Source organism: Anomalospiza imberbis, chromosome 4 (genome assembly GCF_031753505.1).
Source record: "Anomalospiza imberbis isolate Cuckoo-Finch-1a 21T00152 chromosome 4, ASM3175350v1, whole genome shotgun sequence".
Classification (NCBI taxonomy): domain Eukaryota; kingdom Metazoa; phylum Chordata; class Aves; order Passeriformes; family Viduidae; genus Anomalospiza; species Anomalospiza imberbis.
The window spans coordinates 57559116-57578288 of record NC_089684.1 but is presented as its reverse complement, the minus strand read 5'-3'; the positions used below and the strand labels follow the sequence as shown (position 1 = coordinate 57578288).

The window sequence follows — 19173 nt, the reverse complement described above, 5'->3', positions numbered from 1 at the left end:
TTTATTTAAACCCCCAAGCCATTACATTATTTGCAGTTCATGATATTTCAGCTGGTATATGGGTGGCATGGTCAGATCTATTCAGCAAGGAAAAGATCAGCATATATGTATATACATGCACATATGCATATACACATGCATAGTCTTTATGAAGAATCTTTTATTTTACAGAGTGGAAAATTAGAAACTGTTACAGTATCAGTGGTAATGCAGTTAAAAATATGAAAATCTTCTTGGAGAGAAATAAACAATGCTCCAAAATCCTCTTTGGTGATACACGTTTTGTTTTTCATTTTAGACATCTTGCATCAAATTGGCAGAAACCAAACTATTAATTTTGCTGTTATTTGATAAAACCTTACCATACAGTCAGGCATAGCAGTCTCCACAAATGGATTAGTATATGAATGCTGAACAATACAGCAGAGCAGTGAATGATAACTCCAAGGCAGTTGTTAGCTACAAGACAAACTTCACAGCGATGTTTGCTCTGATGTACTACTGAGCAAACTCAAATAAAGCTTATGGATTTTCATAGGACTTAAATCAGGGACAAAAATACTCTCTGCAGAGAACAAAAACTTTAAACACTTAGCCAGGAGGGAGAAGCTTGGAGGGACATCATGCTTAAAGCTGCATATACATTTTACACACAGCTGATGGATAGGAAGCAGACATGACCTAAGGATCAAGGACTGGAAAAAAATCCTGCCCTTTGCCAGATGAAAGTCTGAATCAGTAGGCTGGATATTCCCACACTGTGTTGCATGTAAGCCAGGCAAAAACCATCTCAACAATTTCTAGTTTTGCTTGTGTCAAGGATATTTTTACAAATCAGAGTAAAAACCTTCACACAGCTGCTCCTGTCACTGGCTGGCCAGTACCTTATTGATTTGTGAAGCTGTCTCCAGCTCCCAGACCTCCCCTACTATTCTTCTCATGTGCCTACAGGAAATTAATTAGTCTGGGACATGTATTTCTGAAAAGACCATGGGAAAAATGTCATTTGGGGAAGGTGAGGGGAATAGGGTTGTTGAGATAGGGATGGAGGGATGTGCCTTAGATGGCTGGGGCATTGTGTTTGGAGAACCAGTTTGGGATGGAGAAGGTATAGAGGACAATATACGGAGATTTCATCTATCTGTTGGGGGTCTTAAGCAGTGACGAGGCTGTGTAGCTGAATGGTGGGACTGCAGTTAGGCAAACAGAGCTGGGCTTGGGAGAAAATTATGATAATGGTTCAGGTGATGATGTTTACAGACTTGAATTTATTCTTGGGGGGCACACAGAAAGCTGCTTCCAACAGTGGTAGCCAGAAAATGACTTTCAGGAAACCATGTATTAAGCCAGAGAATCAGGAATTCTCTTGTCCTCTGAATTCAGACTCTTGCATTTCTTTGTACATAACAGTAATCATTTTAAAAGGAGGGAGGTGCCTGTCTGTTATTGCAGTCTCTTGGAAAAAAACTCAACAAGAAATCTCCTCAGACCAAGGAAAGAAGGACAGTGTTGAACCCATACCCCCTATTTCCCAGTGAGGGCTGTTAAAAGCATTGCTGAAATGTTAAAGGTGAAAAAGAACATATGACCATGGTTTTTGAAATTTCAGGTTGACTTAGGAGGCCAAAATCAGAGATTTCAGTTCACAGGGTGTTAAGAAGTTAGAGGGTATAATAGACTTCCCAGATCACTTTGTCAGGAGTCACCTATTATAGTTTTATTGTTGTAGTTAAATATTTGTTCACAGAGAGTTAACTGGGAGGCAGAATGTGAACCATAAATAACACTTTGTTCTTGGCTTCTGGTTGTCCTTTTCAAAGATAAAAAACTTTTGTCTATAAACTGGGGTAGGAAAAAAAGTCATTTATATATGCCAAGTGATTTGTCTCCAGAGAAAAACAACATTTGAGGAGTTCAATGTGTTTTTCCAAAAACTGAAAGCCAGAATAAGCACATGGTATTCTTCTTCAGAACAATAACAGACATCTTCATCATAGCCATCACCAAAAATAATCATGAAAATGATATGAACTCAGAGTTAGAATAATGTTATTCCACATTTAGGAAATGGCATTTCAATAAGTTTCAAACCTGCTAGGTAGAGGAAGAATGCACATCAAGTCATTCACTGGAAGATGATGGACATGCTGATCAGTTATAGTAATAGAATCATAGGATGGTCTGTGTTGGAAGGGACCTTTAAGATCATCTAGTTCCAGCCTCCCTGCTGTGGGCAGGGACACTTTTCACTAGACCAGTTTGCTCAGAATCGTTTCTGAAGCAGATTTTCCAAGTGAGTTCTTAAAGCTATCTCATTCATTTAATACTGGAAAAACATTCAAAAAGCTTTTCTGGACCTTGTTGCAGTCTGTTAAGGTGGCAGATCTAAAGAATCAAAAGCAGTGTGGCCAGCAGGTCAAGGGAGGTGCTTTTGCCTCTCTACTCCACTCTTGTGAGATCCCACCTGGAATGCTGTGTCCAAATCTGGGGTCTTCAGCGAAGACAGACATGGACATGCTGGAGCAGGTTCAGAGGAGACCACAAAGGCAGTGAAAGATCTGGAGCACCTCTTCTATGAACACATGCTGAGACACATGCTCAGTACTTAAAGGTGGTACGTGGAAGAAAGATGGAGACAGACTGTTTAGTAGGGCCTGTTGCAATAGGACAAGAGGATATGGCTTTAAATTAAAATAGGGTAGATTTAAAATAGACAGAAGGAAGACATTTTTTATAATGATGATGGCAAAACTCTGGAACAGGTTGTCCAGAGAGGTGGTCAATGCCTCATGCCTGAAAACATTCAAGGCCAGGTTGAACAGGACTCTAAGCAAAGTGATCTAGTTGAAGATGTGCCTGATGATTGCAGGGGAGTTGGACTAGATGACTTTTAAAGGTCTCTTCCAAGACAAACTGTTCTATAATTCTATGATCTCCCTTGAGAACATACTTTGTAATTTAGATCCCCATTGAAGCCAGGGCTCAGCAGAGGCTTTATCATCAAACCATTAGGAAATCTCATTTCATTACTGGTATACTCAGACTATGTCACTAACATTTTTTTAAACGTAGAAATTAAGGGATTGTAAGAAATTCCCAGTTTTGAGACTTTCTGGTGTATGATCTAATCTTTCTCACTTGTTCAACTATGTAGGGCTAGTTCTAAAATTTATTAATTGGCATTGTTTTGAAACAAGACTAGAAGATTTCCCATGAATCTGTTGTAAATAAAAATTGGGTCAAGTGCCAGTAGCTATTAGTCACAAGCTACCCTGACTAAGTTCTTACTTTTGTCTTGCCTTGCTAGCTTTGAATTCACTTCCAATACACACAGCTGTTTAGGCAGTAGAAGATGTGTTTAACTTCCTTGTGCACAAAGATGTAGATGAGAAATTGTGATACTTATGGGCCCTTTCTGTCTGCAGCCGTGGCAATGGATTAGTGGTAAAGAGCAAGATAGTCTATATGTCCTTTGGCTTTCCAAATGCAAAGGCCCCAGATACCCCACATAGCTACCAGGAATCCTCACTGTGAGATGCACAGACCTTCCCCAGCTCTCCCATCCAGGAAATGCAGGGTAGGAAAAACAAAGTGAATAAGGAGATACTAAGTCAGGATGAGAAGCAGAGAGAGAGAGACATCTTTAGCAATTCATTTGAAATCTCACTGGCTATACCAATCTTTTCCCTCTCAAAACATGATCCACAAAAGTCAGCTGTGTCCACTGCCTGAAGGGTTCAAATCTGCCATTCAATCTGCCAACACCATTTACCTTTCTACAAGGCCTTAGAAACAGGTGCTTATGGTTTGGCATGCCACAGTCAGCAGTTACTTTGCTCTGTATGATTTTTATGCCGTTAAAATATGAGTCTTAATGATAGATTTTTTTTTCCCCTATGGATTTTACAGTGATCATCCACCTTCAGCTGGCCACAGCCTTATATATCTCCCAGCTTGTTTGCGTTATTTGGGCTATGCTGAACTTCCAGAGCTTCACCTGTAACACCACGCCTTACTCTAATGAATCAAAACCACAGCTGGCCATTACCACACTGCTTGGGTTACCTACACAATCCAGCAATCTTCACATGGCTTTACACTGTTTTGTTTCCCTTGTGTAAAAGGGAAAAGTGACCCAACAGTTTTTGAGCAGTCTGAATTTCTGATTCCCAGTACCGGAACAACTGATGGTGCCCAAAGGAATCAATCAGCCAGTGGGAAGGACCATTAGCTAAATATTTCTGAGAAAAAAATCCTTAAAGGCCTCATTAGCAGTGCTGACATTTAACAGTCTCACGCACTTAAGTTTGTAGTCAGTCATGTTTGAACAATCTTCATAACTATGTTGAACGCAATCAGATTCTTCAACCATGTCTCAAGCCTCCATTAAAAATCAAGTGCTTGTAATCAAGGCCAGAAGTTTAGTATGTTTGATTTTCAAAATATCAGAAGAGTGGGAGCAATTTTATTTCTCAGTGTCTGTCTTTAAACATAGTCTCTCCAGGTATTCTCATTATTTGGAAGGTTGTTTTTCTGAAAAATGCCAGAGAGCCTGGTCAAGGTGTGTATTGGTGAGATAGCTTGACTCAGTTGGTGGGAATTTTAACAAGAATGCTGGCAGGTGAAGCAGTTTCACTGCGAGCTGTACCAGAACACACAAATAAATATAACCTGACAGAATTTGTTTTGACAGAAAGCCAAGAAGTGAGGCCAGTTGCTTACAGGTGGCAAGTGACATGGAGACAATAACATGTTTGCTTGCAGTGTAGAGAAAAATGGCCAGGATTTAACACTGGAAGACTCAGGATATGACTGTGTCTACACAACCCAGGTATGGGATTATTTGAAGTGTGTTCTCTATTTCCTTAAAATGAAATAGGAAAAAGAGACAGGAGTCATAAATTAGAAGCTGTCTTCAGGGATGACCTGGAATTTGAAGGGTTGGTCACAAATCTGGGCTGGAATACAGCATATGGAAGCATGTAGGCATTTAAAGATGTGGATAGATGCCTAGAGCAATGTGCCCATCTCCTGTGAAAAGTCTTTCAATTCAAGCAGGCTTCCTCCTCTTGGTTCCTCTCCAGCCCTTACCAGGAAAATTTCCATTTCCTGTCTTAGATCATTCTGCCTTGCCAACCTTGTGATGATAGAAGAGAAATAATAAACAGGCTGGGTAAACCATTTTGGGTGGTCTGGAAAGAGGAAAAACAGGGCACAAAAATAAAATGTCAAACTGCAAGGCACATGGGGACAAATAAGAACAAAAGTCACAGATTCTTGACACAAGTCATGGGGACAGACTTCCCCTGCCTCGTGCCTTGTGCTTGCTTGTGTTCCCACCTGGACTTTTGGGCAGAAGTCCATAGAGAGCTCCCCTCGTGACAGCATTCACTTTGCACAAGAGGGACTGATGGGAGACAAACAGCCAAGCAAGAACTACATTGGGAACTTCACCTGATGTATAGCTGAATATGCTGTAGTCCCTGGGCATGGCTTAATTCTCATGCCCTCAAGGTATATGTTGTTTATTAGATCTTGGACACCTCTGAAGATGGATTCTCCTTCACCCAGTTGCTCCCTTGGTATAGCATATGGCACCAAAGAACAGTGTTCACCATGTGAGAAGAAAAATGTGAAGAGAATAAAACTTCCAGACCCTCAAAAGTACACTCCTCCCCCAGCACGTTGTTTTCTTCTGGAAGTTCATCAAATGATATCACCCTGGCACTGTGCCTTTCTGGGAACTGTGTGGAAAAGTAGGCATCCAGCCAGGGACTACATTCTGCATTGAACTAGGCAGAGACCAAAGGAACATGTTAAAGGCTTAGACTGCACTGAGCTGGTTGATTTTTCTGAAGAAAGCTGGGGAAGGTGTCCATAAACTTCTCTGACAGGGGAGCAGTGGAGGCTGTGACTGGGGCAGGGAGCAGCCCTGTTCAGCTGAGTGGCAGTCTCTTGTCCCTGTTCTGCTGTAAATGGAAGAGGATATCTGTCTGTGGCTTGACATGAATACATTTTTTTCAAAAACCATCATAGCTTTTAGGTGTACACTTGCAACAAACCAAGCTGGTAGCTTTTCCAGGAGGAAAACTGGAAGTTTTTCCTACCTGGGCAACACAGATGCTCAGGACAGCAATGTGAAATCCAGGCTCTGCACACCTCACAGTGCTCAATGTGTTAGCAACCTGTGGATGTATCAATGCTGGCAGCTTTCTTGCAGGACTGCATCCACAAGGCCTTGCAGTATTCACTGCCCAGACTTAGCTGCAAGGTCTCCATCTTCTGACCCTTGGTGTAATGTTGGCTTGGTCAAGAGCAGCAAAGATAGAGCTTCAAGAAACTGAAGTCAAACATGAGAGAGGTGACGGTGAATCTGAATCTCACAGAGGTGTGAGTGGCTGTGTCTCAGCACAAATGATAAATGCGTTTTAAAAACTGAGGTTTTACTGTAAATTAGTGGTGCTTGAACTTCTGAGAGCCTGAGGCATTTTGAAATGGCATGAGAGCTTTGAAGCCTCCTGTGCTTTCAAAATGCCACCAACACTGGCTTGTGTCCCCAGCCTCTGGGACTGACAGGCTTTCACATCAACTCTGGTGGTCTCCATTTTACTGCTCCAACTTGTCGGTAAAAACCTGGCTTCAAAATCAGCATACTTTCCTGACTCTGGCTGTTCTGAGAAAAGTCCTGTTCTTGTGGAGGGAGTCTACCTCAAAGCTATTACTTCAACAGTATTACTTCCATATTTATATTGGAACAGAAAAATGAGAATTTGGCCTGGTTTAGTCACATGTGCAATTGTTATGGTTAATGTCAGATTCAGGAGATTGGAGCCAGGAAGATATAAAAATAGAATAAAATCTATGTAATGTCTGCTTTTGGGTAATAACAGGTTTTTAAAGTATGCTTCTTCCTGATTAAATCAAACCTTTTATTTTCAGAGAGGTTGACGTCGTTGTAAGACAGAAAGGCATGCACATTAGAAAGACAGCTCTAAAGAGTTCGGAGCTGTGAACTAAAATTCTATTTAAATTCTGTATGGTTTGATATTTTCTTACTGAAACAAAGATTTCTGTTTCCATAGAAAAGCAGAAGGGACAATGCATCCTTGCTCCCAGCAGGCTTTCTAGGAGAGCTGTCTGCACCCAAGCCTACCCTTTGTATCTCTGGTACCCAACTGGTACCCAGCACTTGGGACCTGCACTTGTACTTGATGAGGCTGATGTTCTACAACTTCATATCTTGTGCAGGTTATTGTGTTGGACAAGGGCTGGCTGTTCCCTGGGACTGGGAGTATTAGAACTCACAGGGAACAGGGTAGCAAGGCAGGATCTCACCAGCCAGAGCCCATCCCCAGCAGGAACCAGGGCAGCCTGGAGATGGCCAGAGACAACCTGAGGCGTCTGAGGCCAGACCAGAATATCAGCTCGTGGATGGGGGGTCAGCTGGGCTGAAATTGGGTCCGGCACCATGGGCAGGGTAATGGGACACCCCAGGAGAGGCTGGTAGGGATTTCAGGGATGTCAGTGCCCGCAGGGCTCTGGGAGGTTGCAGGCTGTACTTATTCAAAGAGGAAGAAAGCATTGTGATCCTGGTCTGGCAGCATAAGTTCAGTCTACACATATGGAATTAACAGTTATCAGCACAAGGCTTTCAAAGGTTTGTTTCATTCCATATGGATCTTTATGCCTCTCCCCACTGAAGCATTCACTGAGCCACGTAGACAACCTGTGTCCTTCAGAATCTTGTCTTGCTTTCATCTGTCTCCTAATGAGAACCATTTCTGTGTTGACTGTTTGGATTTGTAGAGTCTCAGTCCAGCTTGTTTAGATTGTGTTTAGTACATGAATGGCCATGTACTGAGAAGTGTCAAACTTGCTTATTTGAAAAAAAAATTTGGATTGTTCTTACAACACATTGTAAAAATCTAAAATCTGTTTTAACAGCTCTTTCATGTTGAAATAACACTGACAATTTTTTTTCTCTGTATTTCTGATTTGGACTATTCAGGAAGGAAGTTTTAAATATTCAAGTAAAAAGTTTATGAAGAAAATGGAACTATTATCTCATTTATTTCTTTTCTAATTTGTACAAACCTTGAAAGTGAAAAACTCATGCTGTTACATAGAGCTCTGGAGGGTCTATCCACCCGTTTGGTTAACTACTATAGACTACTATAAATCCTAATCACAGTCTGTTCTGACACATCTTTTAAAGAGTTTAATAAGCATCGGAGAGGAGAGGAGAGGAGAGGAGAGGAGAGGAGAGGAGAGGAGAGGAGAGGAGAGGGGAGGAGAGGAGAGGAGAGGAGAGGAGAGGAGAGGAGAGGAGAGGAGAGGAGAGGAGAGGAGAGGAGAGGAGAGGAGAGGAGAGGAGAGGAGAGGAGAGGGGAGACATTTGTCTTCTTTTGTTTGACACAAATTTGTCTGACACACATTCTCTTAGATGAATGACAATTTTTCTTGTGATATAATAACTTCAGTTTGATACACAAAATCATTTGTCAGCCTGCTTCTGTATGTACTGAAATCAAATGCAAATCTCTCTTTTATTAGTGGCATTTGATCAAATTCACAGAGAGAAAGAAAGAAAACAGAGCACAGAGTTTTCTTTCAGGAGATCTAATTTCTGTTCCTTCATCAGAAATGTCTATTCCATGGCAATTATTTAATCTTACATGACTCTATTTTTTCACCAGTAAAACAACAATATCAAAAGCATCAGGGGTAATATTGTTCTGTTGATGTAAAAGCATGTAATTTCAAGAGAACTTTTCAGATTTTGCTTTTCTTAAGTAATTGTGAAGTGCCATTTTATATTTCAAATCAAGCCTCTCATGGGAGATTAAAATGGATGAAGTCAGCATAATTCTTTCAGTTTTTTTTTCATTACAGTGCAGATGAGGTCTAGCATCTGATAACCGGTCATTTCTGACAGAAGGTGTTTTCTCATTTAAGTTCTTGCAACAATAATTGGTCTGGTTTCTTTTGAAATCCATCCTGTCTGGGAAGTGTTTGTTTCCTTGGGTTCCTCCAGGGAATAGCACAAAAAGCTGCAGCTGTCAGTCAACATGCCACTCTTCAGTAGGAAAGTCTGGCCTTTGTCTGGTAAGGAGCAGGCTTTACTTTGCATGTGGTGGGATGTGATTTCAGCACAGTCTCCACGGGACATTAAGTGGGCATTCCCAGATGGTCTGAAGGTCACAGAGTGTTTAGCAACCAGTTAAATCTCATTTTCACTTTAATTTCCCCTGATCTCAGTCTGTCAACAAGTTCAACCTAACCTTGAATCACAGAATGTTAGAGTCACCTTAGGATGTCCCCAGTCCAGCTGGTCTTCCCTTCCTTCATTGAGATACCACTAGCAATAGCCCAGCTGGAGCCATCTGACCCACACAGCAGCATTAGTGTGCACAGGAAGGCTCCATTTGGGTGACCCCAGGCTGAGTGATGCCCTGTGCCCGGGGGATATGAGCTGGCTGGTCCAGAGACAGCATCCCAGGGCTTCCCCTGGGGAAGGAGCAGACAGGACATACAGGTAACACAGTCATATCCACGGGTGACACAGTCTTTGGGTGCAGCTGCAGTGCAAACACAGCCCCAGGCAGTGGTATGTGCTGGGTTATGCCAAAATACATATATTTCTTACAAAGAGAAGTGATTGTAGAGAACCCTTTTCACAATTCCATAATCAGTGAATAAAATTCTCTGTTATTGTAGTGTCCGGAGTTTTGCTCGAGTTTCTCTCAAGTATCTCCAGATATAGTTTACAACGATGACAATAAATTCAGTGTTATTTTGCAGTTGCAACTCCACGGCAGCAGATTGCCATGAGCCTTTTTCCATTTTAAACAGTGACCTTGATTTAAATTTATTTCTTAAGAAATTCTGGCATGTTTGAGACAAACAGTATGCCAGAATCACTTCTAATGATCTGTCCCCCAGAAATGTCCTTACATAATTGTTAATACAAATAAAATATATATTAAAAAGAGGAGTCATGTAGGGCTTAGAGCATATCAGCTTTAAATTTCCATCAGGGTAAAGGGTTTTGCAATTTACACTTTAATGGAAACCTACAGAGATTCAGAACATATTGACTTGCAAATAAAGTTGAAATACATAAAACATGGAGAAGCTTTCACTTGCCTTGGTTAAAATGACCTTTCTTTCTTTTTAAGTTTTATGGCATTGAATCAAGATGTAAAACTGAAAAAAATTATTACGATTTAAAGTCTTTCAGATCAGGCAGTCACTTTTCCCTCAGCTGGGGCATATTTTCATCACAGAAAAACAAGTGTATGTGTATGTGTGTGTATGCACACACATATCCTTACATTTACCAGCCAAAGGACTCCTGTTTTCACTTAGCTTTTCTTCAATGCCCTGGAGCGTGGTGGATCCATTTTATGTAAAATATATTATTAAAGATTTTTTTTTCTATTTGACTTTGGCTGATGGAATTAATTTCTTTAATTCAGATCTATTCTCTGATGGCCTAAATTACAATGTACTTAGATTTGTTTCTAGCTGATATACAGTAAGCTGATATGCAATAAGTGTTTTGTTGGTTTTATCTTTGTTTTAATTATCTTCATGGGCACCACAAAAAGTTCTAGTTTGATATTTGTGATTTGGTTTATTGCTTAAATTACCCTGTCTTGGACAGGTAATTGCATTTGAAAACTCTCCTATGCTTAAAAGTCATGTCTTTCCTGCTTAGAATTCTCCTTTTCTACCTGTGAGATGCTGTGGTTTGTTATGGGTCTTCTCTTTTTCCTCTGTCTTTGGAAAAGTTTGAATGTATGTCTGTTCAAATATATATATATATTTGTACACACACTGTAAAGTTAAAAAATATAGGTCTCAAATTTATCAGCTCATGGGAAAGAATAACAAAACACTTCATTTGGAGACAATTTTCTTGGCGTAGCTGCTCTTTTATGTTTTTTTTATCTATTCTGCTTATTTTGTTAATGCAGGAAACTGGGTCTCTGCAGAAGTTCATAAGCCACTGCTGTTCCTTTGCAATAAAATTAATTGGTGTCCCAACTTGTTCTCTTGGGGCAATTATGAAATCAACCATAACAGTCATTTCATTATGTCTCTGGTTTGGGGTGAATGTTACCTATGAAGGACTCTGGTAAATATGATCAGAAGCTCTTCTAGCCCTGTACCCTCTGTCTCGGGCAGTGTCCTGCTGCAGGCTCTTGCACCATTCCCAGGGATGTGGGCAGCACAGAGATGCTTGCCACGAGGTTATCTGCCTGCTTCCCCTCCAGCTGAGGGCTTCCAAACTGAGATGCTTTCTGAGTTCTAGCTTTCTTGTCAGCCTTGTTGGACTCTTTATTGATAACCTTCTAAGGACCTTAAACTCTGTCTTTTCACAACATTTCTCATAAAGGGTAAATTTGTTAAATTAATTATGCACAGAATGCATTTGTTTCCCTTAAACCTTTTTGTCCCCATTAAATTGTTTTAACTAATAATTTCATTCAGTTCCTTCTATTTCTTGCTTTAAGAGACAGTGATTAATCTGCTCATTAGTATGTTATCGTTCTCAGAAATGTAGTAACATTATGATGGCCACAGCTGTTTCTTTTTTGAGTACTATAAATTTACAATTAAAAATTTTAGTTGTTATATGGTCCACCAAATTTTAAGAGCTGTTTTCCTGTGGTGTATTAACATTAGTAAGCAAGATTCTGAATGACATACAAGAACAGTTTCCATGTTATGTCCTTAAGTCAGCATAAACCTATAATCTCTAACAAAAAGGCTGCAAGAAATGCAGCTGCCTGAATTGTGTTATCTGACCTCTGCTGTAGTGATTGTCATTCTGCTAGACTTAAAAGCCAAGGAAAGTCGTATATATAATGTTTTTCTAGGTGACATCAGTGGCTCTTATAGGAAGAAAAAAACCCCATTGAGTTCATCAAAGCTGCATAAACTATGTGCTGGCTACAAACAGCTTAAAGGACTCTTCAAAATACTCTATAAAATACTGCTTTAATTGGCACCCTTTTAACAAAACAATCAAGATTTCTTAATACAGATGTGTCTCATTATTGTTCAAAACCTCGTTTGTTTATTTATCTGTTTTAACCTCAGACTGTCAGATTGTTCAGGCCCTTGTTTTGCTCCTCGTGAGTAGCCAGCTGTACACAGCAGTGTGACTGGTGGCTACAGGTCGCAGCCACAGTGCTGGCTGGGTTACGGTGTGGTGACACTGCCATTGCCTGTCAGGGTGGCTTTTCCTCTCCTTCTTCCCCTCTTCCTCCTGTGCCTACCAGCACAGAGCTCCCCTCTCTGTGCTGGGCCCCTGACACTACTGAGGTCTCTTATCAGGAGCCCAGAGGTCAAAATCTGTCCTGCTCCCAACAGGCATATGGGGAAAAGACCCTTTCCCACTTTGCTCCCTGTCTATTGGGATGTGGATCCCCTGTGGTTTTTGCTTTAATTGCCAGACACGAGGCTGAGGGTGAAGGGAAAGGACAGATACAGCGGCATGTGAAGGAAGCCCAGAAGCAGCCAGGGCCACCTTGGTGCACTTCTGTTCCTCCAGAACTTCTGTTCCTCCATGCCCATATGGGACCTGGTGCCCAAAAAGGCACCTGTCCAAAAAGTGGTGTGGTAGCAGGAAGGTGGCAATCAGAAGGCTTCTTTCCTCTGAGTGATGCTGTAGCTGGCTGAGTTAAAAGATGGTTGGGAAAAGTCCTTAAATGGAAATCTCAGACATGGAACTTGCTTTTCCTGCCAGAAATCTGGCTGAAGTAGAGTGTTTGTTGTGGAGAATGTTGAAGTTGTGGTGAGCCCAGATGTCATAGTCACTTCTCCCTGTTTGGAGTCTGTCTTCAGACCTTGGCAGGGATGCAGTAGGCCAGCAGTTACCGAGGAAGAACCTGTTGGAAGGCCACAGGATGTAGGGCATGGCCCCAAGCCTCATGCACTGTCACTGCCTTCCCTTCAGCTGTGGGCTTCTGAAGATGAGTTCTCTCTTTTAAGCCCTGGAAACTGAGCTTCTGTGCAGGTGGTACCACGTGTACAGAAGAAATCACAGCCAAAATAGCCTCCTCTCCAGAGACCCTTGGCTGTGGAGAGGGGCAGCAATGACTCACCCTTGACTGTTAGCAAATATAGTGGATTTGGCAAAAAAAAGGGTTCCATTACCCAAAGAGGTTGCTCTGGTTTGGAGTTTGATCTTTAAGCTGTGGGCTTTCTTTTTTCTACAATTTTTTAAACCTTCCGTGTTTCTGCCTTGTTGATGTGTGCTGCAGGCCCCAAAGCACAAAGAGCTGGAAGCTGCTGGGGCAGCCAAGATCTGTGTGCAGTGGGTGGCACAGACACAATGCTGCTGCTGTTTCCTGAGCACAAATGGTCAGTAGCTCAGCTTGCTTTTGGAATCTGAGAGGGAAAAGTGAATGTAGAAAGAGGTTGTGCAAGTCTCCCTGGGGTAAGCAAATGGGGAATTTGTGCTCTTGCCTGCAGGAATATCTGTGTTCCAAGAGTGGGAAGTAGACAGACTCATCCAAGGAGCAGCAGATCATGGCTGAGGCTCCTCAGCCTTCTCACCTGCAATGGCAGCTAAAATCACAGTAAGCAGAGGTCAGATGGAGGCTTTGTGCAGCATCCCTCTTGCCCATGAACTGGCACCATGTCCCAGAAACACTAGACAGCTCAGGAATCTTGAGGTCTCTCTGTCTGACTGTGTACATGCCTGTTTACCATCCTGGTCTAGGCTAAATACCAGGAGAAGGCCAAGGGCACATGAAGTCTGATAAGATCATTTGATGAGTTACCAATGCTATTCTCTCCATGAAAACAACAGGAATTTTTTGAAGGGCATCTGTTCCCTTCAGCTCATTGCTTGCCTCTTGCTATGGCCTGTCTGGTCTTTATCCAGTTGGATAACACAACTTCAGTGTAACAGGGGATTTCATTGCTCATGGTCTTCCCTCATTCTGATTTACTTTTATCACAGGCTAAAGCTTGTAAACCTTTGACTCCCGTTTACAAATAGACAGACTGGATAATATTAGCAAATATAATCAGTCCTCTCCATGAAAATCCTAATTTAAACACAGATTTTGTAAAGACCAATTTTATCTCTACCATCTGTAGCTAGTTAAAATTCCAATTGTTTTTTCTTAAAAAGGAATTGGATAGCAAGCATGAGGTTCATTAGAACTAATATAAACTGTAGCCTTTTATTAGGAGTTTAGAAAATAATCTAATAGAGACCTGGGTTATCTACAGCCTTGAAATAGTGCTGAAAAAGCAATGGTGCTTTCAGTTCTCATAGGTGATTTTTTTCTTCATTTAAACTCTATGATATATTTTTCTAACATTTATGCTCAAACTTGCATTTGTTTATCTTCATATAATTTGTTAGATGAATGCCAGATCCTTAGTTGACATTTTAATTAATCTAGAATCAGTCAGTTTATTTTTGTTTGGCCCAAGCTGGAATAAGGAATTATATAAACTAAGGATATGGTCAGTCTCTCTCTGCAAAAACCTGTGTAACAATTTAAAATGTAACTATCCCTCTTCTGTTTGTTGCTGCCATTCTGTCTGTCTGCTGGGGCTCCCTTAGTTTATAGATTTGCCACTTCCATAAGCTGTTTAACCCATCTGGCACTGCATTAAATCATTAGCATTCTTTGCTATCCAGTACTGTTGTGTAGGGGAAAGTAAGAGCCAGCAGGGTAAGGGAAGGCTTCCCTGTGGTAAATGACTGACCAAGGCACAGTGCAATGTAACCCATTCCTGAGCTCCTTGGAGACACCAGAATCAGCTGTTTGAGCTCTGGGCTTGGTGTGGCTGCAGGCACCCATTCCCCCACTGCCCCTTCTGCACATGTGGCCACATTGAGCAGGAGATCTCAGGTGCCAACTTCATAAGGCACCTCATCAGGATTCACCAGATGTATTTGTCAAAAGTTTAGGATTCTGGCATGGCTGATACATCATCCTTTCCTTTTGACCACTTTGCAACTGGGGCAGGTGAAAACGATTTTTATCCATTGCTGATGCCTGCTAGGTGAATGGGAGCCAAAGAACTAAAAGTATCCAGATGGGTGCTTGTGCTGGTCTAATTAAATCAGTTTTGAAACATCTCTTTAGGCTGTGGACAGATGTTCTGTTTGTAGAGAGCTGTGCCAGATGAATATTACAAGCCACACTGCTGGAGGTTATTGCCCTCGCAGCTCTGCTGGCACAGCCGTCCCAGATCCTCTTCAGCTTCAACAGGGTGCAGAAATGCACTTAGGGGTGGTGACAGGAGAGGGTCACTACCTGCCTGCCCACGCTGGCCTCCTGGGCACACAGTCAGCTCTGCTGAGTGCTCCAAATGCATCTCCTGGCCTCTTTCAGTCAAAATTAGTCCAGTGGGAATAACAGACCTCTTGTTGCTCTGGTTTGTTGTGTCTGTCAGGGAGTGGGGAGCCCTAACTAGCCGGGGACATGTGGGAACACAGGGGACAGGCTGCGGTTGGCACAGCTGGATCTGGAGGAGGCCATCTATTTGCAGCTTTCCTATGCTGGGGTGGGAGCAGGAACCTGTCCCACTGGCCTCTGGGTGAGGAGTTTTGGAGAATGGCAGGGACTCAATGTCTTTGGACTGCTCATTTACCAAGGTCTTGGCATTGGCTTGAGCTAGGGCTGTGGGGATGCTGAAGGATTGTCAAAGGCAGTCCAATCCAAACACGGAAGCTTTTCTCATCAAGCTGTTATATTTTTACCAAATGTGTTAATGTGTGTACAGACAAAGAATGAAACAATGTTGACCAAGTCTGGTGAGCTGCTTAGCTTCACTGGGCCAAAATTATCTCAGCAGATAGTATTGGACTTCTATGTAACACAAAGGTCAACTGTGAGAAATAAACACATTTTGTTTATTGCTTTTTGTATCTTAGACTCTATCTGCATTAAGAACTATCATATTTCTTCTCATGACTACTCTCACTTAGAATGTGTTAGGTTAAAAGCAACTTAAATCCCTAACAAAATGCATCTTCCATTAAAATGTAGGAAAAATATTAATATTGCTTATGGTGCTGTCTGGCTTTCCTTAATGCTGAGAGGCACTTTTGAGTTAAGCATAAATGTCCTTCTTCACTGCCCTTGCTAGAGAATTATTTCTTTTGATTGTGCTTTTAAAGATCATGGCTACATGCAGAAATCAGTCCCTATCTGTGTTTTTTGAGAAATTAATCAAAAAGATGGCTGAAAATAATCCCAGGTCTAAGTCCCATACCTGAGGTCCTCTCTGAGAGTTGATTGTCCTGCCTGAAGGTGTCCATCCCAGTGGAGCAGCCAGCTCCCTTCTCCAAGGCACCTTGTTGTGTCCTTCTCCTCAGGAAACAAATTAGTAATATTCTGTGTACATTGGTTGCTTCCTCAGTCCCCACAGTTTCCTTCCCACTCTCCAAGCAGTGAAGAAAGTGTTCCTTATTCCGCAGAAACACAGCATATATCTAAGCTGAGGGCAGTCCTAAGAATATCCATTTACTTATCTCTGTTTTCAGACCACTTCTTACTGCAGCTTTCCAGAGTTTTAGCAGCTCACAGCCATCCAAGTGAAACAGCAGCAACAGGAGTAGCAAAAGAAAAAGAGGCACAAGCAGCCCTAAGCAGGGCAGGGGCTGTCAGAGAAGGATTTGCTGTGGCACTGGTGCTGGGTGGCACACTGGGGCAGAGGCGGGCATCTGATTTTCTGCAGCCACTAGATGGCACAAAAAATGCTGCTGTAACATCAGCTTGTTCCTGGAAAATTACTTAAGCGTCAGGCTCATGCTGCGGTTAAAGGGGATTCTTATGTCCCTTTAATTCAAAGCCACATTTTAATGTTTCTCTTAGATGCCAGAATGTATTGGTTGGAGTCATCCTGTCGAGTGGAAATTAATCTTAACAGCAAAATCCAACTTCAAATATCAAGCACTGCTGGAGTCAGTGCCATTCACAGGTGGAGAGTAACACAGCAGAAGATGAGGGGAAGAGAGGTTGCTCTGCTAATTGCATTACAGGACCAGGCACTAAGAAAAATCATCAGTTCTTGTCCTGGTGCTGATAACAATTCTCTTTTTAGCTTTGGGCAAATCACATAATCCTCTCAATTTCTCTACTTCCATATGGAGGGCAATGATTTCCTGCCCTGCAGGGATACCAGAGGAGTTAATTAATACTCATAAAGCACAAACAGAGAGAAGAAAAACACAACTATTGTAAGCTACTTGCAAGGGAGAAATGTCCTGGTCCATCCTGCAATTGTTGAGACTGTGATGGTTATAATATGATGATAGAGTATGGATAAATATAAAAAATAATGAGAGAAATACTTTGTTTTTGTTGTTGTTGTGTTTGTTTTGTGTAACTCATAATAGAAATTTCACATTGCGTGAAAACAGCCTCGCTGCTGCTCTCCAAAGCCCTTTGAGTCAAAGAAAGAGCCTGATGCTGAGAGATGGTGACTCGCACGACCTGGCCCCCACCCACAGTCCAGCTTGCCTCCAGCCGAGGGAAGGAAGCTTTGGTGCAGTTGTTAATTTGTAATTAAAGCTAGTTACTCAAAGTGCTTTGCAGCCACTGTGAAAGGTAACCAGCTCTGTGAAAGGAGTTGGTGCTAGACTTCTCAGTACAAGAGACACATGCAGCTCCTGAAGCAGGTCCAGAGGAAGGAAACAAAGATGATTAAGGGATTGGAGCATCTCTCTTTTGAGGACAGGCCTGTTCAGCCTTGAGAAGAGATGACTGGGAGGGGACCTCATCAATGTCTGTCAATGTCTGAAGGGAGGGTGGCAGGAGGATGGAGCCAGGCTCTGCTCAGTGCTGCCAAGCGATAGGGCAAGATGCAACAAGCAGAAATTGATGGCCAGGAAGTTCCACCTGAATATGAGGAAGAATTTCTGTACTGTGCAAGTGACCGAGTGTCAGAACAGATTGCCCAGAGAGGTTGTGGTCAAAGTAGTCTGCACACAATCCTGAATAATGTGCTCTAGGGAGTCCTGGTTAAGCAGAGGGGTTGGACTGGAGGACCTCCCTTCCGACCTTACCCATTCTGTGATTCTGTAACATCTCTTGTACATCCTCAGGATCAAGACCTTTGATGATTTTACCACTGAAATATGCAATCTGATCATAATGGCTTCTGATAGCCCAGACCATAAACTAAGACATTTCTGAACACTATTAGGAGCTAAGTGAAAAGTATAAGGATTCCATTGTAAATCATTAGCAACTGGGAAAATCTCACCACAGCAGTTGTATGACTGTTGTGCTCGTGAGGTAACATATTTCCTTTTCTCTTTATTGAGTGTAGTGGATATGGATCTAGGAGAGACAAAGGATTTTACAGGGTATACAGGGAACTACTTTTCATCATTTACAAAGAAAGGGTTTAAAGGTTCAGATAAGGACAGTACTGAAAAAAGAGAATTTGGCATGATGTCCCTGAGAAAACAAAGAACAATTATATTCAAGCATACTTCATGCACTGATTTCACTGCCAATGAAAAGAGACTGACCGTGTCTTCCCATAATCACAGAGGGTATTTATGGCATAAATGTAATTTTTGGTTTATCTGAAATTGAGTTTTATCAGCTGTCCTTTAGCAAACTGAGAAATCAGGCTGTGAATGAGAGAGACATGAAAACTGTCAGACCAGTACAAACCCAACAAAACAAATGATTACTGATTGGACTTGAAGAAAGCTGAGAAAAACTATTTTTATATATAAAAAAGAAGACACTGAAGTGCTGTAACTGCAGTGCCAAACTGATTTCTAATCACTCACAAGAGTATTGTCTTTGTTTTTCCACTGATAAATTTAGTTTTTCCTCTTGTCCCAACTGCACATTTTAGTGATGATGATCTTGGAGATTTTTCAATTTCCATTAAAGATTTTAAAGAGTAAATAAAGGGATCTTGGCAACCAAGATCTCAGTGGGAGAGCTAATGCAGTTGATAGAAGATGTTTTAGATAGAAGGGGTTTATCTGTTTTCTCTCTGAAGCCATACTGTGCCCAGGTGATGCAAGAACTGCACAGCCTCAGGAGTATCCAGGAGTCCTTCACATGGACCAGCAGATCAGGAGATATCTCATTAGCTTGTTTCCTGGCTCTGCTCCTGCTGTGGGGCTCCTGTGCCTGGGTCTCCCTGGCTGAGATTCATTCCCCT

At 41.8% G+C, this 19173-nt stretch overlaps 1 protein-coding gene across 3 annotated transcripts in view; it reads right to left on the bottom strand.

Moving 5' to 3' along the window:
* Positions 1-19173, bottom strand: part of C1QTNF7 (C1q and TNF related 7) — a 50137-nt gene that overhangs the window by 3957 nt on the left and 27007 nt on the right. The gene's annotated exons all lie outside the window — the stretch shown is intronic.